Genomic DNA, 23535 nt, shown 5'->3' with positions numbered 1-23535 from the left:
CTGCGAACCATGCAGAACTAGCACTCCTGAAAGAAAGGATATTGCGGAGACATGGCTTAGCCACAGCCTGGGGGATGTTTCCAGAATGAGATTTTCACTCTGCAGCGGAGTGTGCGCTGATATGAAACTTCCTGGCAGATTAAAACTGTGTGCCCGACCGAGACTCGAACTCGGGACCTTTGCCTTTCGCGGGCAAGTGCTCTACCAACTGAGCTACCGAAGCACGACTCACGCCCGGTACTCACAGCTTTACTTCTGCCAGTACCTCGTCTCCTACCTTCCAAACTTTACAGAAGCTCTCCTGCGAACCATGCAGAACTAGCACTCCTGAAAGAAAGGATATTGCGGAGACATGGCTTAGCCACAGCCTGGGGGATGTTTCCAGAATGAGATTTTCACTCTGCAGCGGAGTGTGCGCTGATATGAAACTTCCTGGCAGATTAAAACTGTGTGCCCCACCGAGACTCGAACTCGGGACCTTTGCCTTTCGCGGGCAAGTGCTCTACCAACTGAGCTACCGAAGCACGACTCACGCCCGGTCCTCACAGCTTTACTTCTGCCAGTACCTCGTCTCCTACCTTCCAAACTTTACAGAAGCTCTCCTGCGAACCATGCAGAACTAGCACTCCTGAAAGAAAGGATATTGCGGAGACATGGCTTAGCCACAGCCTGGGGGATGTTTCCAGAATGAGATTTTCACTCTGCAGCGGAGTGTGCTCTGATTGAAACTTCCTGGCAGATTAAAACTGTGTGCCCGACCGAGACTCGAACTCGGGACCTTTGCCTTTCGCGGGCAAGTGCTCTACCAACTGAGCTACCGAAGCACGACTCACGCCCGGTACTCGCAGCTTTACTTCTGCCAGTACCTCGTCTCCTACCTTCCAAACTTTACAGAAGCTCTCCTGCGAACCATGCAGAACTAGCACTCCTGAAAGAAAGGATATTGCGGAGACATGGCTTAGCCACAGCCTGGGGGATGTTTCCAGAATGAGATTTTCACTCTGCAGCGGAGTGTGCGCTGATATGAAACTTCCTGGCAGATTAAAACTGTGTGCCCGACCGAGACTCGAACTCGGGACCTTTGCCTTTCGCGGGCAAGTGCTCTACCAACTGAGCTACCGAAGCACGACTCACGCCCGGTACTCACAGCTTTACTTCTGCCAGTACCTCGTCTCCTACCTTCCAAACTTTACAGAAGCTCTCCTGCGAACCATGCAGAACTAGCACTCCTGAAAGAAAGGATATTGCGGAGACATGGCTTAGCCACAGCCTGGGGGATGTTTCCAGAATGAGATTTTCACTCTAAAAAATGGTTCAAATGGCTCTGAGCACTATGGGACTCAACTGCTGAGGTCACTAGTCCCCTAGAACTTAGAACTAGTTAAACCTAACTAACCTAAGGACATCACAACAACCATGCCCGAGGCAGGATTCGAACCTGCGACCGTAGCGGTCTTGCGGTTCCAGACTGCAGCGCCTATAACCGCACGGCCACTTCGGCCGGCAGATTTTCACTCTGCAGCGGAGTGTGCGCTGATATGAAACTTCCTGGCAGATTAAAACTGTGTGCCCGACCGAGACTCGAACTCGGGACCTTTGCCTTTCGCGGGCAAGTGCTCTACCAACTGAGCTACCGAAGCACGACTCACGCCCAGTACTCATAGCTTTACTTCTGCCAGTACCTCGTTCCTACCTTCCAAACTTTACAGAAGCTCTCCTGCGAACCATGCAGAACTAGCACTCCTGAAAGAAAGGATATTGCAGAGACATGGCTTAGCCACAGCCTGGGGGATGTTTCCAGAATGAGATTTTCACTCTGCAGCGGAGTGTGCGCTGATATGAAACTTCCTGGCAGATTAAAACTGTGTGCCCGACCGAGACTCGAACTCGGGACCTTTGCCTTTCGCGGGCAAGTGCTCTACCAACTGAGCTACCGAAGCACGACTCACGCCCGGTACTCACAGCTTTACTTCTGCCAGTACCTCGTCTCCTACCTTCCAAACTTTACAGAAGCTCTCCTGCGAACCATGCAGAACTAGCACTCCTGAAAGAAAGGATATTGCGGAGACATGGCTTAGCCACAGCCTGGGGGATGTTTCCAGAATGAGATTTTCACTCTGCAGCGGAGTGTGCGCTGATATGAAACTTCCTGGCAGATTAAAACTGTGTGCCCGACCGAGACTCGAACTCGGGACCTTTGCCTTTCGCGGGCAAGTGCTCTACCAACTGAGCTACCGAAGCCCGACTCACGCCCGGTACTCACAGCTTTACTTCTGCCAGTACCTCGTCTCCTACCTTCCAAACTTTACAGAAGCTCTCCTGCGAACCATGCAGAACTAGCACTCCTGAAAGAAAGGATATTGCGGAGAGATGGCTTAGCCACAGCCTGGGGGATGTTTCCAGAATGAGATTTTCACTCTGCAGCGGAGTGTGCGCTGATATGAAACTTCCTGGCAGATTAAAACTGTGTGCCCGACCGAGACTCGAACTCGGGACCTTTGCCTTTCGCGGGCAAGTGCTCTACCAACTGAGCTACCGAAGCACGACTCACGCCCGGTACTCACAGCTTTACTTCTGCCAGTACCTCGTCTCCTACCTTCCAAACTTTACAGAAGCTCTCCTGCGAACCATGCAGAACTAGCACTCCGGAAAGAAAGGATATTGCGGAGACATGGCTTAGCCACAGCCTGGGGGATGTTTCCAGAATGAGATTTTCACACTGCAGCGGAGTGTGCGCTGATATGAAACTTCCTGGCAGATTAAAACTGTGTGCCCGACTGAGACTCGAACTCGGGACCTTTGCCTTTCGCGGGCAAGTGCTCTACCAACTGAGCTACCGAAGCACGACTCACGCCCGGAACTCACAGCTTTACTTCCGCCAGTACCTCGTCTCCTACCTTCCAAACATTACAGAAGCTCTCCTGCGAACCATGCAGAACTAGCACTCCTGAAAGAAAGGATATTGCGGAGACATGGCTTAGCCACAGCCTGGGGGATGTTTCCAGAATGAGATTTTCACTCTGCAGCGGAGTGTGCGCTGATATGAAACTTCCTGGCAGATTAAAACTGTGTGCCCGACCGAGACTCGAACTCGGGACCTTTGCCTTTCGCGGGCAAGTGCTCTACCAACTGAGCTACCCAAGCACGACTCACGCCCGGTACTCACAGCTTTACTTCTGCCAGTACCTCGTCTCCTACCTTCCAAACTTTACAGAAGCTCTCCTGCGAACCATGCAGAACTAGCACTCCTGAAAGAAAGGATATTGCGGAGACATGGCTTAGCCACAGCCTGGGGGATGTTTCCAGAATGAGATTTTCACTCTGCAGCGGAGTGTGCGCTGATATGAAACTTCCTGGCAGATTAAAACTGTGTGCCCGACCGAGACTCGAACTCGGGACCTTTGCCTTTCGCGGGCACACAATTTTAATCTGCCAGGAAGTTTCATATCAGCGCACACTCCGCTGCAGAGTGAAAATCTCATTCTGGAAACATCCCCCAGGCTGTGGCTAAGCCATGTCTCCGCAATATCCTTTCTTTCAGGAGTGCTAGTTCTGCATGGTTCGCAGGAGAGCTTCTGTAAAGTTTGGAAGGTAGGAGACGAGGTACTGGCAGAAGTAAAGCTGTGAGTACCGGGCGTGAGTCGTGCTTCGGTAGCTCAGTTGGTAGAGCACTTGCCCGCGAAAGGCAAAGGTCCCGAGTTCGAGTCTCGGTCGGGCACACAGTTTTAATCTGCCAGGAAGTTTCATATCAGCGCACACTCCGCTGCAGAGTGAAAATCTCATTCTGGAAACATCTCACAGGCTGTGGCTAAGCCATGTCTCCGCTATATCCTTTCTTTCAGGAGTGCTAGTTCTGCATGGTTCGCAGGAGAGCTTCTGTAAAGTTTGGAAGGTAGGAGACGAGGTACTGGCGGAAGTAAAGCTGTGAGTACCGGGCGTGAGTCGTGCTTCGGTAGCTCAGTTGGTAGAGCACTTGCCCGCGAAAGGCAAAGGTCCCGAGTTCGAGTCTCGGTCGGGCACACAGTTTTAATCTGCCAGGAAGTTTCGTATCAGCGCACACTCCGCTGCAGAGTGAAAATCTCATTCTGGAAACATCCCCCAGGCTGTGGCTAAGCCATGTCTCCGCAATATCCTTTCTTTCAGGAGTGCTAGTTCTGCATGTTTCGCAGGAGAGCTTCTGTAAAGTTTGGAAGGTAGGAGACGAGGTACTGGCAGAAGTAAAGCTGTGAGTACCGGGCGTGAGTCGTGCTTCGGTAGCTCAGTTGGTAGAGCACTTGCCCGCGAAAGGCAAAGGTCCCGAGTTCGAGTCTCGGTCGGGCACACAGTTTTAATCTGCCAGGAAGTTTCATATCAGCGCACACTCCGCTGCAGAGTGAAAATCTCATTCTGGAAACATCCCCCAGGCTGTGGCTAAGCCATGTCTCCGCAATATCCTTTCTTTCAGGAGTGCTAGTTCTGCATGGTTCGCAGGAGAGCTTCTGTAAAGTTTGGAAGGTAGGAGACGAGGTACTGGCAGAAGTAAAGCTGTGTGTACCGGGCGTGAGTCGTGCTTCGGTAGCTCAGTTGGTAGAGCACTTGCCCGCGAAAGCCAAAGGTCCCGAGTTCGAGTCTCGGTCGGGCACACAGTTTTAATCTGCCAGGATGTTTCATATCAGCGCACACTCCACTGCAGAGTGAAAATCTCATTCTGGAAACATCCCCCAGGCTGTGGCTAAGCCATGTCTCCGCAATATCCTTTCTTTCAGGAGTGCTAGTTCTGCATGGTTCGCAGGAGAGCTTCTGTAAAGTTTGGATGGTAGGAGACGAGGTACTGGCAGAAGTAAAGCTGTGAGTACCGGGCGTGAGTCGTGCTTCGGTAGCTCAGTTGGTAGAGCACTTGCCCGCGAAAGGCAAAGTTCCCGAGTTCGAGTCTCCGTCGGGCACACAGTTTTAATCTGCCAGGAAGTTTCATATCAGCGCACACTCCGCTGCAGAGTGAAAATCTCATTCTGGAAACATCCCCCAGGCTGTGGCTAAGCCATGTCTCCGCAATATCCTTTCTTTCAGGAGTGCTAGTTCTGCATGGTTCGCAGGAGAGCTTCTGTAAAGTTTGGAAGGTAGGAGACGAGGTACTGGCAGAAGTAAAGCTGTGAGTACCGGGCGTGAGTCGTGCTTCGGTAGCTCAGTTGGTAGAGCACTTGCCCGCGAAAGGCAAAGGTCCCGAGTTCGAGTCTCGGTCGGGCACACAGTTTTAATCTGCCAGGATGTTTCATATCAGCGCACACTCCACTGCAGAGTGAAAATCTCATTCTGGAAACATCCCCCAGGCTGTGGCTAAGCCATGTCTCCGCAATATCCTTTCTTTCAGGAGTGCTAGTTCTGCATGGTTCGCAGGAGAGCTTCTGTAAAGTTTGGAAGGTAGGAGACGAGGTACTGGCAGAAGTAAAGCTGTGAGTACCGGGCGTGAGTCGTGCTTCGGTAGCTCAGTTGGTAGAGCACTTGCCCGCGAAAGCCAAAGGTCCCGAGTTCGAGTCTCGGTCGGGCACACAGTTTTAATCTGCCAGGAAGTTTCATATCAGCGCACACTCCGCTGCAGAGTGAAAATCTCATTCTGGAAACATCCCCCAGGCTGTGGCTAAGCCATGTCTCCGCAATATCCTTTCTTTCAGGAGTGCTAGTTCTGCATGGTTCGCAGGAGAGCTTCTGTAAAGTTTGGAAGGTAGGAGACGAGGTACTGGCAGAAGTAAAGCTGTGAGGACCGGGCGTGAGTCGTGCTTCGGTAGCTCAGTTGGTAGAGCACTTGCCCGCGAAAGGCAAAGGTCCCGAGTTCGAGTCTCGGTCGGGCACACAGTTTTAATCTGCCAGGAAGTTTCATATCAGCGCACACTCCGCTGCAGAGTGAAAATCTCATTCTGGAAACATCCCCCAGGCTGTGGCTAAGCCATGTCTCCGCAATATCCTTTCTTTCAGGAGTGCTAGTTCTGCATGGTTCGCAGGAGAGCTTCTGTAAAGTTTGGAAGGTAGGAGACGAGGTACTGGCAGAAGTAAAGCTGTGAGTACCGGGCGTGAGTCGTGCTTCGGTAGCTCAGTTGGTAGAGCACTTACCCGCGAAAGGCAAAGGTCCCGAGTTCGAGTCTCGGTCGGGCACACAGTTTTAATCTGCCAGGAAGTTTCATATCAGCGCACACTCCGCTGCAGAGTGAAAATCTCATTCTGGAAACATCCCCCAGGCTGTGGCTAAGCCATGTCTCCGCAATATCCTTTCTTTCAGGAGTGCTAGTTCTGCATGGTTCGCAGGAGAGCTTCTGTAAAGTTTGGAAGGTAGGAGACGAGGTACTGGCAGAAGTAAAGCTGTGAGTACCGGGCGTGAGTCGTGCTTCGGTAGCTCAGTTGGTAGAGCACTTGCCCGCGAAAGGCAAAGGTCCCGAGTTCGAGTCTCGGTCGGGCACACAGTTTTAATCTGCCAGGAAGTTTCATATCAGCGCACACTCCGCTGCAGAGTGAAAATCTCATTCTGGAAACATCTCCCAGGCTGTGGCTAAGCCATGTCTCCGCAATATCCTTTCTTTCAGGAGTGCTAGTTTTGCATGGTTCGCAGGAGAGCTTCTGTAAAGTTTGGAAGGTAGGAGACGAGGTACTGGCGGAAGTAAAGCTGTGAGTACCGGGCGTGAGTCGTGCTTCGGTAGCTCAGTTGGTAGAGCACTTGCCCGCGAAAGGCAAAGGTCCCGAGTTCGAGTCTCGGTCGGGCACACAGTTTTAATCTGCCAGGAAGTTTCATATCAGCGCACACTCCGCTGCAGAGTGAAAATCTCATTCTGGAAACATCCCCCAGGCTGTGGCTAAGCCATGTCTCCGCAATATCCTTTCTTTCAGGAGTGCTAGTTCTGCATGGTTCGCAGGAGAGCTTCTGTAAAGTTTGGATGGTAGGAGACGAGGTACTGGCAGAAGTAAAGCTGTGAGTACCGGGCGAGAGTCGTGCTTCGGTAGCTCAGTTGGTAGAGCACTTGCCCGCGAAGGGCAAAGGTCCCGAGTTCGAGTCTCGGTCGGGCACACAGTTTTAATCTGCCAGGAAGTTTCGTATCAGCGCACACTCCGCTGCAGAGTGAAAATCTCATTCTGGAAACATCCCCCAGGCTGTGGCTAAGCCATGTCTCCGCAATATCCTTTCTTTCAGGAGTGCTAGTTCTGCATGGTTCGCAGGAGAGCTTCTGTAAAGTTTGGAAGGTAGGAGACGAGGTACTGGCAGAAGTAAAGCTGTGAGTACCGGGCGTGAGTCGTGCTTCGGTAGCTCAGTTGGTAGAGCACTTGCCCGCGAAAGGCAAAGGTCCCGAGTTCGAGTCTCGGTCGGGCACACAGTTTTAATCTGCCAGGAAGTTTCATATCAGCGCACACTCCGCTGCAGAGTGAAAATCTCATTCTGGAAACATCCCCCAGGCTGTGGCTAAGCCATGTCTCCGCAATATCCTTTCTTTCAGGAGTGCTAGTTCTGCATGGTTCGCAGGAGAGCTTCTGTAAAGTTTGGAAGGTAGGAGACGAGGTACTGGCAGAAGTAAAGCTGTGAGTACCGGGCGTGAGTCGTGCTTCGGTAGCTCAGTTGGTAGAGCACTTGCCCGAGAAAGGCAAAGGTCCCGAGTTCGAGTCTCGGTCGGGCACACAGTTTTAATCTGCCAGGAAGTTTCATATCAGCGCACACTCCGCTGCAGAGTGAAAATCTCATTCTGGAAACATCCCCCAGGCTGTGGCTAAGCCATGTCTCCGCAATATCCTTTCTTTCAGGAGTGCTAGTTCTGCATGGTTCGCAGGAGAGCTTCTGTAAAGTTTGGAAGGTAGGAGACGAGGTACTGGCAGAAGTAAAGCTGTGAGGACCGGGCGTGAGTCGTGCTTCGGTAGCTCAGTTGGTAGAGCACTTGCCCGCGAAAGGCAAAGGTCCCGAGTTCGAGTCTCGGTCGGGCACACAGTTTTAATCTGCCAGGAAGTTTCATATCAGCGCACACTCCGCTGCAGAGTGAAAATCTCATTCTGGAAACATCCCCCAGGCTGTGGCTAAGCCATGTCTCCGCAATATCCTTTCTTTCAGGAGTGCTAGTTCTGCATGGTTCGCAGGAGAGCTTCTGTAAAGTTTGGAAGGTAGGAGACGAGGTACTGGCAGAAGTAAAGCTGTGAGTACCGGGCGTGAGTCGTGCTTCGGTAGCTCAGTTGGTAGAGCACTTACCCGCGAAAGGCAAAGGTCCCGAGTTCGAGTCTCGGTCGGGCACACAGTTTTAATCTGCCAGGAAGTTTCATATCAGCGCACACTCCGCTGCAGAGTGAAAATCTCATTCTGGAAACATCCCCCAGGCTGTGGCTAAGCCATGTCTCCGCAATATCCTTTCTTTCAGGAGTGCTAGTTCTGCATGGTTCGCAGGAGAGCTTCTGTAAAGTTTGGAAGGTAGGAGACGAGGTACTGGCAGAAGTAAAGCTGTGAGTACCGGGCGTGAGTCGTGCTTCGGTAGCTCAGTTGGTAGAGCACTTGCCCGCGAAAGGCAAAGGTCCCGAGTTCGAGTCTCGGTCGGGCACACAGTTTTAATCTGCCAGGAAGTTTCATATCAGCGCACACTCCGCTGCAGAGTGAAAATCTCATTCTGGAAACATCTCCCAGGCTGTGGCTAAGCCATGTCTCCGCAATATCCTTTCTTTCAGGAGTGCTAGTTTTGCATGGTTCGCAGGAGAGCTTCTGTAAAGTTTGGAAGGTAGGAGACGAGGTACTGGCGGAAGTAAAGCTGTGAGTACCGGGCGTGAGTCGTGCTTCGGTAGCTCAGTTGGTAGAGCACTTGCCCGCGAAAGGCAAAGGTCCCGAGTTCGAGTCTCGGTCGGGCACACAGTTTTAATCTGCCAGGAAGTTTCATATCAGCGCACACTCCGCTGCAGAGTGAAAATCTCATTCTGGAAACATCCCCCAGGCTGTGGCTAAGCCATGTCTCCGCAATATCCTTTCTTTCAGGAGTGCTAGTTCTGCATGGTTCGCAGGAGAGCTTCTGTAAAGTTTGGATGGTAGGAGACGAGGTACTGGCAGAAGTAAAGCTGTGAGTACCGGGCGAGAGTCGTGCTTCGGTAGCTCAGTTGGTAGAGCACTTGCCCGCGAAGGGCAAAGGTCCCGAGTTCGAGTCTCGGTCGGGCACACAGTTTTAATCTGCCAGGAAGTTTCGTATCAGCGCACACTCCGCTGCAGAGTGAAAATCTCATTCTGGAAACATCCCCCAGGCTGTGGCTAAGCCATGTCTCCGCAATATCCTTTCTTTCAGGAGTGCTAGTTCTGCATGGTTCGCAGGAGAGCTTCTGTAAAGTTTGGAAGGTAGGAGACGAGGTACTGGCAGAAGTAAAGCTGTGAGTACCGGGCGTGAGTCGTGCTTCGGTAGCTCAGTTGGTAGAGCACTTGCCCGCGAAAGGCAAAGGTCCCGAGTTCGAGTCTCGGTCGGGCACACAGTTTTAATCTGCCAGGAAGTTTCATATCAGGGCACACTCCGCTGCAGAGTGAAAATCTCATTCTGGAAACATCCCCCAGGCTGTGGCTAAGCCATGTCTCCGCAATATCCTTTCTTTCAGGAGTGCTAGTTCTGCATGGTTCGCAGGAGAGCTTCTGTAAAGTTTGGAAGGTAGGAGACGAGGTACTGGCAGAAGTAAAGCTGTGAGTACCGGGCGTGAGTCGTGCTTCGGTAGCTCAGTTGGTAGAGCACTTGCCCGCGAAAGGCAAATGTCCCGAGTTCGAGTCTCGGTCGGGCACACAGTTTTAATCTGCCAGGAAGTTTCATATCAGCGCACACTCCGCTGCAGAGTGAAAATCTCATTCTGGAAACATCCCCCAGGCTGTGGCTAAGCCATGTCTCCGCAATATCCTTTCCTTCAGGAGTGCTAGTTCTGCATGGTTCGCAGGAGAGCTTCTGTAAAGTTTGGAAGGTAGGAGACGAGGTACTGGCAGAAGTAAAGCTGTGAGTACCGGGCGTGAGTCGTGCTTCGGTAGCTCAGTTGGTAGAGCACTTGCCCGCGAAAGGCAAAGGTCCCGAGTTCGAGTCTCGGTCGGGCACACAGTTTTAATCTGCCAGGAAGTTTCATATCAGCGCACACTCCGCTGCAGAGTGAAAATCTCATTCTGGAAACATCCCCCAGGCTGTGGCTAAGCCATGTCTCCGCAATATCCTTTCTTTCAGGAGTGCTAGTTCTGCATGGTTCGCAGGAGAGCTTCTGTAAAGTTTGGAAGGTAGGAGACGAGGTACTGGCAGAAGTAAAGCTGTGAGTACCGGCCGTGAGTCGTGCTTCGGTAGCTCAGTTGGTAGAGCACTTGCCCGCGAAAGGCAAAGGTCCCGAGTTCGAGTCTCGGTCGGGCACACAGTTTTAATCTGCCAGGAAGTTCCAGGACGAAATTATTGGTGGTCTGCATACGTGTAGTGCACGGAGAATTGCCCGAACATTGGTCATACCCGTGAGCACGGTGCGTAAAATCGTACGAAACATCCTTCTTTGCTATCCACTCAAAATTACCCATGTGCAAGAGTTGCTTCCTTTTGACCTTTCAGCTAGAGAGGCCTCTGCTTTAGAATTTCTTGCACGCATGGAAGTGGACAGTGATTGGCCGTGGAAGATTTTGTGGACAGACGAAGCCCACGGAAAATCCACACGCAAATCAACCATTACCTCTTCATCCTGGAAAGGTCCTTGCGTGCTGCGGGTTTACGGCATCATTTATCATAGGGCCATATTATTTCGAAGTGACAGGTGCTCCCGGTTCTGTTACCTGTACAATCGCTGGTAAGTGCTATGAGTGTTTTCCGCAACCACGTCGTTCCAGCTCTCCAACAACGTGGATGTGTGGATGGGTTAATTTTTATGCAAGATGGAGCACCTCCGCACATTGTGAATCCCGTTAAGCAATTGCTCAAGGACCATTTCGGAAATTCTAGAATTATCAGTCGCTATTTCCCTACAGTCTGGCCGTCCCGATCACCTGATCTTAATCCTCATAACTTCTGGCTGTGGGACTATACGAAAGATGTGTTTAATATTCCGATTGCAAACTTAGCTGCATTGAAGGCTCGCATTACGCAACACATTCTGAACGTGACCCCGGAAACACTTCGATTAGTTGTGGAACACGTTGTTTCTCGTTTTCAACTTGTTGAAGAAAGCGGTGGACAGCATACTGAACATGTTTTGTGACAGTCACACGGAAATTCATAATTCGATTTGATTTTGATTGATGATTCTTATGCAGTTTTTGGCCTCAGGATGATTAAAAATGGATGTGATTGATGCTTCCTATGCGGTTTTTGGCCTTAGGACAGTTAAAAACCGAATTTTCCCATTCCATGTGATACGACCTTGCCGTGGTGGATGAGCTTACGTAACTAACAGTATCACACCTGTACAGGGATGCACACTGAGTGGTACAGTTTGTGTAACGCCAAATGTACACATTAGGCATTGTTGTATGGTTCATTTGTCATTTGTACTCGACCACTATTAAATTATGATGCTTACAGCGTCATTTATTTTCCACATTTTTTAACTATTTATTTTTCTTGTGCCATACATCTTCCCCCGTCTCCAATAATATTCCACTGCAATTTCACGTCATTCTGACCAGTGGTGTTATTTCTACAGCGGTTTGAAAGTTTAACTTTAATTATAATCATCCTGTATATGTGTACGAAATTAATTCAACCGATGTCTTCTATAAAATGTTTAGTACATTGTAGCCTTTGTCAGTCCTTACTTAGACCATTACTGCTGCTCGTTCGAGTACATGTGAAGTGACCTTTCAGTGTTTGTGAAAGCATCGCAGACAATTTGCAGGCGAAGGTTCCTTTACCGTTTGCTTGTTTGGCCACCAGTTTAATTAACAATTAACGACAAAAGTTTTTGGTTTATACGAATAACTTTCGGAAACAGGCAGCCACTCGTGGTCGTCAGAACAAGCAGCCGTGCAAGAGACACCGTAGATCGTATTGGCAACTTATCGATACACAGCTGCCAGAGATGGATACGCGGCTGGGGCTGTATCTCACCAGGGGCACCACACCGCCACACAAGAAGGAGCCGATACTGACGTCGTCATAGGCCGCACACTGTCACCTGCTCGTGACCTAAGATACAGCGGTGGGGCGGAGGGAGGGGGGGGGGGGAGTGTCACCACATCAACAGTAATTCAGCGGAATAGGTATATTCCACCTGTCGAGCGAGTCAAATACATCTAAACGTAGATCAGGCATTCAGATTTTTAGTCTGGGACACATTTTCCCAGAATTAAAAATATTCCTCATTCTCCCCCTCCCCCAACCTCACACCCCCTCCCCACAGTTGTGGCCAAGATTATTTGGAGGTTTCGCTTGAATATACGAAAAACGTTGGACCTGCTGTCTTATGTGCTCCGAATTGGGGCTCCCTATGTCCCACTGCAAGTTCACCTGGCATTTCACCGAAAAGTAACTGACACTTCAGTGTGCCTTTAGCGAAAAGCGCGTTATACGTTTACGGGTAGGGAATGAAAAGCAGATTAAAAAAAAGTGTCATCAGCGCACTGATTCGAAGATGACCAGCGCTGCTGCGACACTCAGTTTTCTCTCACATACCTTACTTGGTTTACTCGAGTTTGTGCTATCAACGCCTCTTGTGTGCAAACAGGTTTCCGAAGTGTGCAGACTAACATTAGAGTTTCTAGCGAATTCAGTGTCCATTCCCTCATTTATTTTATCTCCTGTTCCCATTGTAAAGTGCACCTTTGGGATGAAATAAAAATAACCTATTTTGCTTCGTTTTGGACTGAAGCTATTCGTGTATTTTGCAAATAGCCTGGTTTTAGACGAAGCAGTTGCATAATGTCTTTATAATGTGGTAATTTTACGTAAGAATTATTTTTAACTTCTTCATTTTTTGCGGGGAGCTGAAAAGTAAATGTAGCTCCGTAACTACTAATTTGCACGAATATATATATATATATATATATATATATATATATATATATATATATATATATATATATTCCTACCAGCATTTTCTTTATATCATTTGATTTTCCGTGAAGATCGAAAAGTTTCCCTGAATATACGGTTTCAGATTGATCATATTCAATCCCTTATTAATAGAGCCTTCAGCAGCTGTTGTACCACGATGAAAACTTGATGACATGCTTCTTTGAAGTATAACATGAACTTGATTTATCTTAATTTGCTTTGTCGTTATCACAAATAACATATAGAATAAAATAATTGTCAGTATCCACCTAGAAATTTTCTTCATTATTATTCGTCGTTCCTCTCTCCCTTCTTGAGTTTTGATATATTTTCATTTCTACGTAATTCTATACTCTACGTTACCTATTATCTGTTGTGCGCATTACTTATCTGCTACCACGATATTTTCCTGATACTGATCTTTCTTGTGCCACGTTAAATATATTTGTATTTCTTTGGTGTTAATACTCAGTAAATGTCTAATGATGGCCTTGTAAGCCGAAAACCGGTTTACAATAAAAGTAACATTGTATAACAAAAGCAAACTGATGCTTTTCATTTATATTTGTACGACTCACTAATTTGTTCCTGCTCTAGTGTACGTGTGCCCTAGACTTCTATCCAAGCCCATAGGTGACGTTTCTTTTCGTTTCGTTCCTAACAATGCAGCTAGTTTTCGATGCGCTCCAGAATCACATTTCAAATGTTTCCAATATATTCGATTTTGAGTTTCCAATGCCCCACGTTGCATTTCCATATGATACTGAACTAGAGACGAATACATATAGGAAATACTTCCTCAATTCGATGTCATTAGTCTATATTACAAGGTTCTTTTACTGAAGAACAGCTTTCTTCGTTCATGGTGGTTTACCTCTGATAGATTCCTGCTTTGACTGTCATGTGTAAACATACTTCATAAATCTTAAAATTTCATCTTCTTATTTTGGTATCTGTTTCTCTTGTACTGTTACTATATATTTAAAATCTTCTTCCTTCACTATATTTGCCCTGTCAATGCTAAAGTAATGGTTTTAAGCTGCAGTATAGTTCACACATGTTTTAACACAGCATGACTGGCTTGATCTTTCAGAACCGTTTCTCCGCTTGTGTTTTGTAAATGTGTCTACTTATTCTAGATTAATCATTTCTGAAATGTGAACATAATTTTCCGTCGTAACACTGTCGAAGTCTTTCTGTTGCCTCAAATAAGAATTTATTACTCTTTCCATTGCTATTAACGAAGCTCTAACTTCTATTCTGCTCATTCCTGAAAGCAGATTATTGTGGGTCTACCCCTCTTTAACTGTTCTTTCGCTTAGTAACGGTGCTGCTGACAGCACAGAATGTGCGTGATTATTCCAAATGAGCACAGCGAATATGAATTTTCTTCAGAATGTTCTAGGTTCAATTCCTCGTCCACTCATTTTCCTGTATAAGCCCTGTAATTTTGCTATATAGCTTAAATGATGTTTGTTGGTATTTAGTCCCATCAGTGGACACCGTATAATATAGAACGACTCTTGGATCATTGATTTTAACCTATCATGTTTATGTTATCGTTAGCGCCTAAAGTGTTGCGCTTGGTTACTGACTGCATTGACACGTTGACCTAGTATGCGCTAAATTTCCTGTATCGGCGTGTGTAGATACACAAATTTTATTCACATCTTGCAATACTGGAACAAGACTCGGTAAAACGACTTTCTTCTCCACGTTTTTAAGCAAGACGTAACATGGTAGCCACTGTAGCAGAATTACATGACTTTGTGCCATCTTTTATGCTAAACAGGTATTCGTTAAATACTTTCATCTTCCGATGGAAGTGTAGCTAAAGCTATGCTTATGCAGCATGAAAATTAAACTCCTGGCAGCTGTAACAATGCCTTATACAGTACTTTGTATTAAACCATAGATGATCATTGGAACGAGTGGCTCAGTCGACAGAGGATAGTTAAGAGTACATCCCTGCTGGCTGAGGGTTTGGCCGGTGTACGACCACAAGTGTTTGATCAAAAGTATACGGACACATTAGTGGACATTAGTATATACTGATACTTCCTGGCAGATTAAAACTGTGTGCCGGGCCGAGATTCGAACTCGGGACCTTTGCCTTTCGCGGGCAAGTGCTCTACCAACTGAGCTACCCAAGCACGACTCACGCCCTGTATTCACAGCTTTACTTCTGCCAGTACCTCGCCCCCTACCTTCCAAACTTTACAGAAACTCTTCTCCGAACCTTGCAGAGCTAGCACTCCTGAAAGAAATGATATTGTGGAGACATGGCTTAGCCACAGGCTTGGGGGGATGTTTCCAGAATGAGATTTTCACTCTGCAGCGGAGTGTGCGCTGATATGAAACTTCCTGGCAAATTAAAACTGTGTGCCGGGCCGAGACCCGAAATCGGGACCTTTGCCTTTTGTGGGCAAGTGCTCTACCAACGGAGATACCCAAGCACGACTCACGCCACGTCCTCACAGCTTTACTTCTGCCAGTACCTCGTCTCCTACCTTCCAAACTTTACAGAAGCTCTTCTGCGAACCTTGCACAACTAGGACTCCTGAAACAAAGGATATTGCGGAGACATGGCTTACCCACAGCCTGGGGGATGTTTCCAGAATGAGATTGTCACTCTGCAGAGCACTTGCCCGTGAAAGGCAAAAGTCCCGAGTTCGAATATCGGCCCGGCACAGAGTTTTAATCTGCCAGGAAGTTTCATATCAGCGCACACTCCGGTGCAGAGTGAAAATCTCATTCTGGAAACTTCCCCCAAGCTGTCGCTAAGCCATGTCTCCGCAGTATCCTTTCTTTCAGGAGTGCTAGTTCTGCAAGGTTCGCAGATGAACTTCTGTATAGTTTGGAAGGTAGGAGGCAAGGTACAGGCAGAAGTAAAGCTGTGAGGACGGGGCGTGAGTCGTGCTTGGGTAGCTCAGTTTGTAGAGCACTTGCCCGCGGAAGGCAAAGGTCCCGAGTTCGAATCTCGGCCCGGCACACAGTTTTAATCTGCCAGGAAGTTTCATATCAGCGCACTCTCCGCTGCAGAGTGAAAATCTCATTCTGATTAGTATGGACTGTTTCCAACCTTCGCCTTTATGTCGACTGGAATTCTCCTGGGGATACTGTCAAAGAGGTGTATGTATTTCTTTCCTCCTCAAGAATCGAAACTGGCGACGAAAGTGATGATGGATGTTGGGGTGTGAAACAAAGATGACGTTCTAAATCATCAAGTGGTTCAAATGGCTCTAAGCACTATGGGACTTAACATCTGAGCTCATCAGTCCTGTAGACTTAGAACTACTTAAACCTAACTAACCTAAGGACATCACACACATCCATGCCCAAGGCAGGATTGGAACCTGCGGCCGTAGCAGCAGCGGAGTTCCGGACTAGAACCGCTCGACCATAGCGGCCGGTTTCTAAATCATCCCAGGGTGTTTTACTGGGTTCAGGGCTAGACCCTGGGGAGGTCAGTCCACTTCAGGAACGTTATTGTGCACAAAACACTGCCTCATAAATGCTGCTTTATGATAGGGTACATTGTCATGTTGACATAAACCATCATTATCTCTACTGTACGCAGTCCTTCCACATTTAACGTTTCTTTCAGCACAATATGGGAAACATATGCTAATCATGAAAAATAGTCCCAAACCGTAACACTGTCTTTTATGTAATTCACTGTTGGCAGTACATATGGCGGCATGTGAAGTTCTCCAGGTAATCGCCAAACGCAAGCTCTTCCATTTTCACTCACATCTTGAAAAAGTAATGTATTGTAGAGTAGCTTCACACCTTTGTGAAAATAAGGTTTTAACAAAATGTCAGTTTGGTTTCCAGATGCGTTTTCAACGGAAACTGCTATATAACTTTCACTAATGAAATATTAAATGCTCTGAGTAACCGGAAGTCATCCGTTGGGATTTTTTGTGATCTATCAAAGGCTTTTGATTGTGTAAATCATGGAATACTTCTAGATAAGCTCAAGTACTGTGGTATTAATGGGACAGTGCTCAAATGGTTTAAATCATACCTAACTGGAAGAGTGCAGAAAGTTGAAATAAACAGTTCACATAATATGCAAAAAACTGGTGATTTCTCAAACTGGGGAACAATCAAGAATGGGGTGCCGGAAGGTTCGGTCTTGGGTCTTCTGCTTTTCTTAATATATATTAATGACTTGCCATTCTATATTCACGAAGATGCAAAGCTGGTACTTTTTGCCGATGACACACTGAGGATCTGCTGAATCGTTTGAGTTCACCTACTTATGCTATCAGGGTCGTGGCAATTTTTGGCAATATACATCTGAGTAAATTAGCTTACCACGATTATTTTCATTCTCTGCTTTCGTATGGCATCATATTCTGGGGTAACGCATCATTGAGTAAAAGCGTGTTCATTGCACAAAAGCGTGTAATCAGAATAATTGCTGGAGCTCATCCAGGATCATCCTGCAGACACTTATTTAAAGAGCTAGAAATCTTCACTGTAGCCTCACAAAATATATATATATATATATATATATATATATATATATATATATATATATATATATATATATATTCACTTATGAAATTTGTTATGAACAATCCGAACGAATTCAAAAGTAATGGCAGTGTACATGGCTACAAGACTAGGAGAAAGGATGATCTTCACTACTCAAAGTTAAATCTAACTTTGGCTCAGAAGGGGGTAAATTATGCTGCCACAAAAGTCTTTGCTCACTTACCTAATAGCATCAAAAGTCTGACAGATAGCCATATAGCATTTAAAAGGAAATTAAAAGAATTTCTTAATGGCAACTCTTTCTACTCATTAGATGAATTTTTTGATATAGTAAGTGGGTAATTTCCCAACCCCCCAAAAAAAAATAAAAATAAATAAATATTGAGTATCATGTACTATTTTGTCTAATGTAATATTTTGTATAGGCACCTTTTATAACCTGACACATTCCACATCATTACGAAGTGTCGTATTCATGATCTATGGAACAAGTACTAATCTAATCTAATCTAATCTAATCCAGAGGCGTGGCTCTTTACACCTCTCAAGCGTCGCTTAGCAGTGACTACAGAAATTTGAGTTTTATGAAGAGTTGCTCGACCATTCGACCCCATTCCTCTTAACACCCTACACACAGTCGTTGTGTTAGCTGGACTGCTGAGAGCACCTTGGAACGTAAGAGTGATTCCTTCCGCTGACATCACGCGATTTTTTATAACCACCCTTCATAGTGGCAGGCGGTCCCTCTTCGTCAGCACATGAGGTTGAGCTGTGTTTGTTCCTTTGTGTTTCTATTTCTCGGTGACATCGCAGGCAGTCGGATTGGGCAGCTTCGGAATGGTTTAAAGGTCCCTGATGTATGTGTCGCTCTGGTGACATTCAGTGACCAGTCGAAGCAGGGAAGTCACTGAGCTTCCCTGACCGGCCTACTCCGCTGCTACTACTTCTCGACTGACGATATAATAGTGATGGGTGCACCTCTCGTGGCATGCATTGGCTGATCTCACATTAGATAGGGGTTCCAAATACATTTGATCAGATATTGTACGTCTGCTGGATAAATTGCACGCTGTGTGGGCCCGCATCTCGTGGTCGTGCGGTAGCGTTCTCGCTTCCCACGCTCGGGTTCGATTCCCGGCGGGGTCAGGGATTTTCTCTGCCTCGTGATGGCTGGGTGTTGTGTGATGTCCTTAGGTTAGTTAGGTTTAAGTAGTTCTAAGTTCTAGGGGACTGATGACCATAGATGTTAAGTCCCATAGTGCTCAGAGCCATTTGAACCATTTTGAACCACGCTGTGTGGAATAAACAGCTGTTTCGATCCAGGAACTGTAAATTCGTCTATGTGATTTGGTAGTTGAATCTGCTGTAAATGTTTACGAATCTAGTCTTAAAGACTGTTGAAGAAGTCGGTACGTGCTCATCCTATAACTCTCCAAATCGTTGTTCAGATTACGACAGCTGCCTGAAGACATTATTGACAGTCTGTGTGGAAATAACTCTCGTATCTGGTTGACAAAGAGCGTAGCTCGATGTCTTTTTTTTTTTTTTGAGTAGACAGAGGGTAGCATCTGTCCACATTCTATGACGACGTAGCGCTGGACTGCGGTGGCGGAACAATGTTGGTAAAATTTTTCCGAAAATCTGATGGAACGTCTCCAGTCTCATAGGTTCTACACTACAACTGGAACAGTCATTTGATTTCCACATTTCTCAATGATTTTAAACATTCCGTTATCTACCTATGCATTTTGCCTTATTTGGTGTCAAGGCTCCCAAAGTTTTTTTTAAATCTAATACGGTATCCATATGTCTTCCATATCAACTTTCTGCTTCTTTTACATCATATAAATTCTCTCTCTCATAGATGCCCTCTTCCTCCTGATATATGCCCTCCATGTACTATTTCCACACATCCGCTCTCTTATCTGCCTTTAACAGTGGAATTCCCATTACACGTTTGATCTTTCTGACCTTGATTTTAATTTCACAGAAGGCTGTTTTAATTTTTCTATATGATGAATAAGTATTTGGCCGATCATTTCTTTCTTCACATTTCCGTGCATCATATTGCTTGACTTCACCGCAGTTTCCTTTAGATCATCCCTAAGTAATTTATATTGCTGTATTCCTGTCTTACCTTCAACATTTTTGTACTTCCTTCTTTGGTCGATCAATTGAAGTGTTTCTTCTATTACCCAAGGCTTCTTCGGATTTACTGTCTTTATACGTATGTGTCTCTAAAATCTGTGATTGCACTTTTTAGGATGTCCATTTATCTTAAACTGAACTGCCTACTCTGGCATTTCTTACCGTGGTGTCCAGAGCTTCAGCAAACTTCAAGAGCGTCTCATTCTTCAGAACTTCAGTATTCCACTTCCTTTCACAGTCATCCTTCTGTATGATTTTCTTAAACTTCATTCTACTCTTCATCATTACTAAGTTGTAATCTGAGTCTATATCTGCTCCTGGGTACACCTTACAATCCAGTACTGAAAATCTCCTCATCATGCGATTCCTGTTACTAGTTGACAGTGACTGCCCGTATTCCAAGCCAATATTCCCCCTGTAACTCTACCTTCTAGCCCTTCCCTTACAACCGCATTCCAATCACCCACGATTATTAATTTTTCATCTCCCTTTACATTCTGAATTATCCGTTCAGTATTCTCACATACTTTTTTAAGCTCGTCATCCTCACCTTGAGGCATCGACATGTGTACCTGACTGATTCTTGACGGCGCTGGTTTGATATCTTGAGAACTATCCTGTTATTGAGCTGGTCGAAGTAATTCACTTTCTGTCCTATTATCCTATTCGTAACGAATTCTGTTTCCACTATATCATTTTCCTCTGACCAGAAATCCTGTTCTTTATTTCAATTCACTGACCCGTAGTAAAACTACATTGAGCATTTTCATTTCTTCTTTCAGATTTTCTAGCTTCCTTGCCACATTCAAAATTCTGACATTCCACACTCCGTCTCACAGCATGATACCCTTTCGTTGGTTGTATCTTTCTCTCGTGATGCCCCCCCCTCCTTCCCCAATCCCAACGATTACTTTGGCAGCCCTCTCCCGGAGTTCCGAATGGGGACCAACTAGGAATCTTGTGCCAATGAAGAGATCATCATGACTCTTCTCAATTACAGGCCATACGTCCCTTGTGCCTTTCATTAAGTGGTTTCCATCGCCTTACACGTCCTCGTGCCGTTGATCGCTATTCATTCTTCCGCCTTTTAAGGGCAGTTTCCCACCGCAAAGGAAAGAGAGTGCCCTCCAATCTCCGTTCGCTCCTCCACCCTGTTTGACAGGGCCGTTAACAGAACGAGGGTGACTTCTTATGTCGGAAGTCTTTGGCCGCCACTGCCGATCATTTTTATTCAGAATATAATCAGTGGTTATCTTTCAAGCCGGACTCACGACGTTTTGATTACTAGTCAAAGACTGTGCCCCTAGACCATATCTGCTGCATAATATCCACAGAAGCAGTTTAATAAAGTGATTACAAAAAGGGGCGGGGGACGGGACCTTAAGGATGAGTGTTTCCAATAGGAGAAAATTACACACAAACAAAAAAAAAAAAGTTTTGCATCACTCTGGTTCCGAGAACTCCTGAAGATAGACGTTGAGTGTGGGTATTGTATCACAGACACAGTCCGTTTGACTATTCAGAGATGTCACTAAACCCGCTCAAAGATGTAAACAACCATGTATCAGCAGCGCTTACTAGACGGAGGGGTTCCGACAGCCAATCAGTTCCAGTCATTCCTCCAGGACAGACTTACACGGCTCGTGTTTTCTGGAGTCCAACCATGTTTAGACGGTCAATACCGCGGTTCGATCGCGTCCGCGTTGTTACTTTGTGCCAGGAAGGGCTCTCAACAAGGGAAGTGTCCTGGCGCCTCGGAGTGAACCAAAGAGATGTTTTTCGGACGTGGAGGAGAAATTGAGAGACAGGAACTGTAGATGACATGCCTCGCTCAGGCCATCCAAGGGTTGATGCTTCAGCGGATGACCGCAACCTATGGATTATGGCTCGGAGGAACCCTGACAGCAACACCAGCATGTTGAATAATGCTTTTCGTGCAGCCACAGGACGTGGTGTTACGACTGAAACTGTGCGCAGTGTGCTGCATGATGCGCACCATCACTCTCGACGTCCATGGCGAGGTCCATCTTTGAAACCACGACACCATTCAGCGGGGTACAGATGGGCCCAACAGCATGCCGAATGGACCGCTCAGGTTTGGCATCATGTTCTCTTCACTGATGAGTGTCGTATATGCCTTCAACCAGACAATCGTTGGAGACGTGTTTGGAGGCAACCGGATCAGGCTGAACGCCTTAGACACACTGTCCAGCGAGCGCAGTAAGGTGGAGGTTCCCTGCTGTTTTGTGGCGACTTACGCCGCTGGTGGTCATGGAAGGCGCCGTAACGGTTGTACGATACGTGACGACAATTCGCACCCCCATCTTGCACATCTTGTGAATGACTTCCTTCAGGATAACGACATCGCTCGAATAGAGTGGCCAGCATGTTCACCAGATATGAACTTTATCGAACATGCCTTGGATAAATTGAAAAGGGCTGTTTATGGACGACGTGACCCACCAAACACTCTGAGGGATCTACCCCGAATCGCAGTTGAGGAGTGGGACAACATGGGCCAGTAGTGCCTTGATGAACTTGTGGATAATATGCCACGACAAATACGGGAATGCATCAGTGCAAAAGGACGTGCTACTGGGCATTAGAGGTACCGGTGCGCACAGCAGTCTGGGCCACAACCTCTTAAGGTCTCGCTGTATGGTGGTACAACAAGCAATGTGTGGTTTTCATGAGTAATAAGAAGGGCGGAAATGATGTTTGTGTTGATCGCTATTCCAATTTTCTGTACAGGTTCCCGAACTCTCGGAAACGAGGTGATGCAAAACTTTTTTTGATGTGTGTATTTCAGAATTGATTCATGAACTGGTCCTGCCCACTTTCATATGGAGTAGCTCACTGGATTATAGGTCACAGGCAACACACAAGGCGTACGGACGCCGCAGAAGCAGAATACCACCTCTAAGTGGTACTAAGTACCGGTAATGTGAAGTGGCAGAAATGAGAACAGCGAGATACTTAAAATGGTCATGCGATAGATGTAATTAAGGAATTCTACTACCCAGGTAGCAAAATACGCCATGGCGAACATAACAAGAAAGACATAAAAGGGAAACTAGTACTACCAAAAAGGGTAATTCCGGCCAAGAGATGTCTACTAGTATCAAACATAGGTCTAAATTTGAGGAAGAAATCTATGTTAGGCAACTAGTTCCATATTGTACATGTTTATTTTCAAGCCGGGCGTACTAAGGCTGCACTGACGGGGCCTGATCTTAATCATAAAACATTAAAGTGGTAACACGTGCTTTACAATCTTTGCAGAGTGAGTGCTACAATCCACACGTATCTCTTACCAAGTGAAAATCAACCTTAGTAATAGGCACGTGTGGATTGTGGCATTCATGAAGCAAGTGTTGGCACTTGAAACTGTATTATTAAGATCAGGCACTGTCAGTGCAGCCTCAGCATACCAGGCTTGCAAATGAACCTGTAAGGTTTGAAAGTAGTTGCCTAATACAAATATTGCAACTGTTGAAAGCATCGTTAACAAAACCTTTAAGAGCAGTACGTAGGTATTAGTACCTCAGGAATACCCGGATGTTGTATCGTAATCCTCTCATGAGGTGCCCACCATGTTTATACCAAGGAATTTCAGTCATGTTTCCTCTTGTGTGTACCTGTAAGGGACTGTATGGATTTAATATTTATCCCTGCATGCACCCACTGCGTTTTCTGTATAGAATAGTTTTATTGTAATAAAATAGTGCCCAACTGATAGTATACTACCTATTGTTGGCCATAATCCCCTCTCTCGTACTGCATTTTCTTGCAACGTCCGTAAATTTAGTGATTAGAACCATCAAGCGACGAAAAGATGTTGTTGCCATAGTCCATACCGTGTAGTCGTTCTGAAGTTACAGCGATTCTTATTGCGCAGTTTGAATGCTGGGTTACTAAT

At 46.6% G+C, this 23535-nt stretch overlaps 2 non-coding genes across 2 annotated transcripts; one reads left to right on the top strand and one right to left on the bottom strand.

Moving 5' to 3' along the window:
- The first annotated feature begins 7557 nt into the window (after nucleotides 1-7557).
- Trnas-aga (transfer RNA serine (anticodon AGA)) lies at nucleotides 7558-7632 on the top strand. Its single transcript has one exon. It is a non-coding gene; the product is annotated as a tRNA-Ser (tRNA).
- Nucleotides 7633-15041: 7409 nt separating this feature from the next.
- On the bottom strand, nucleotides 15042-15116 carry Trnas-cga (transfer RNA serine (anticodon CGA)). Its single transcript has one exon. It is a non-coding gene; the product is annotated as a tRNA-Ser (tRNA).
- Nucleotides 15117-23535: the final 8419 nt, after the last annotated feature.

Source organism: Schistocerca nitens, chromosome 1, assembly GCF_023898315.1.
Source record: "Schistocerca nitens isolate TAMUIC-IGC-003100 chromosome 1, iqSchNite1.1, whole genome shotgun sequence".
Lineage (NCBI taxonomy): Eukaryota > Metazoa > Arthropoda > Insecta > Orthoptera > Acrididae > Schistocerca > Schistocerca nitens.
This window is presented reverse-complemented; position numbering and strand designations above follow the sequence as displayed.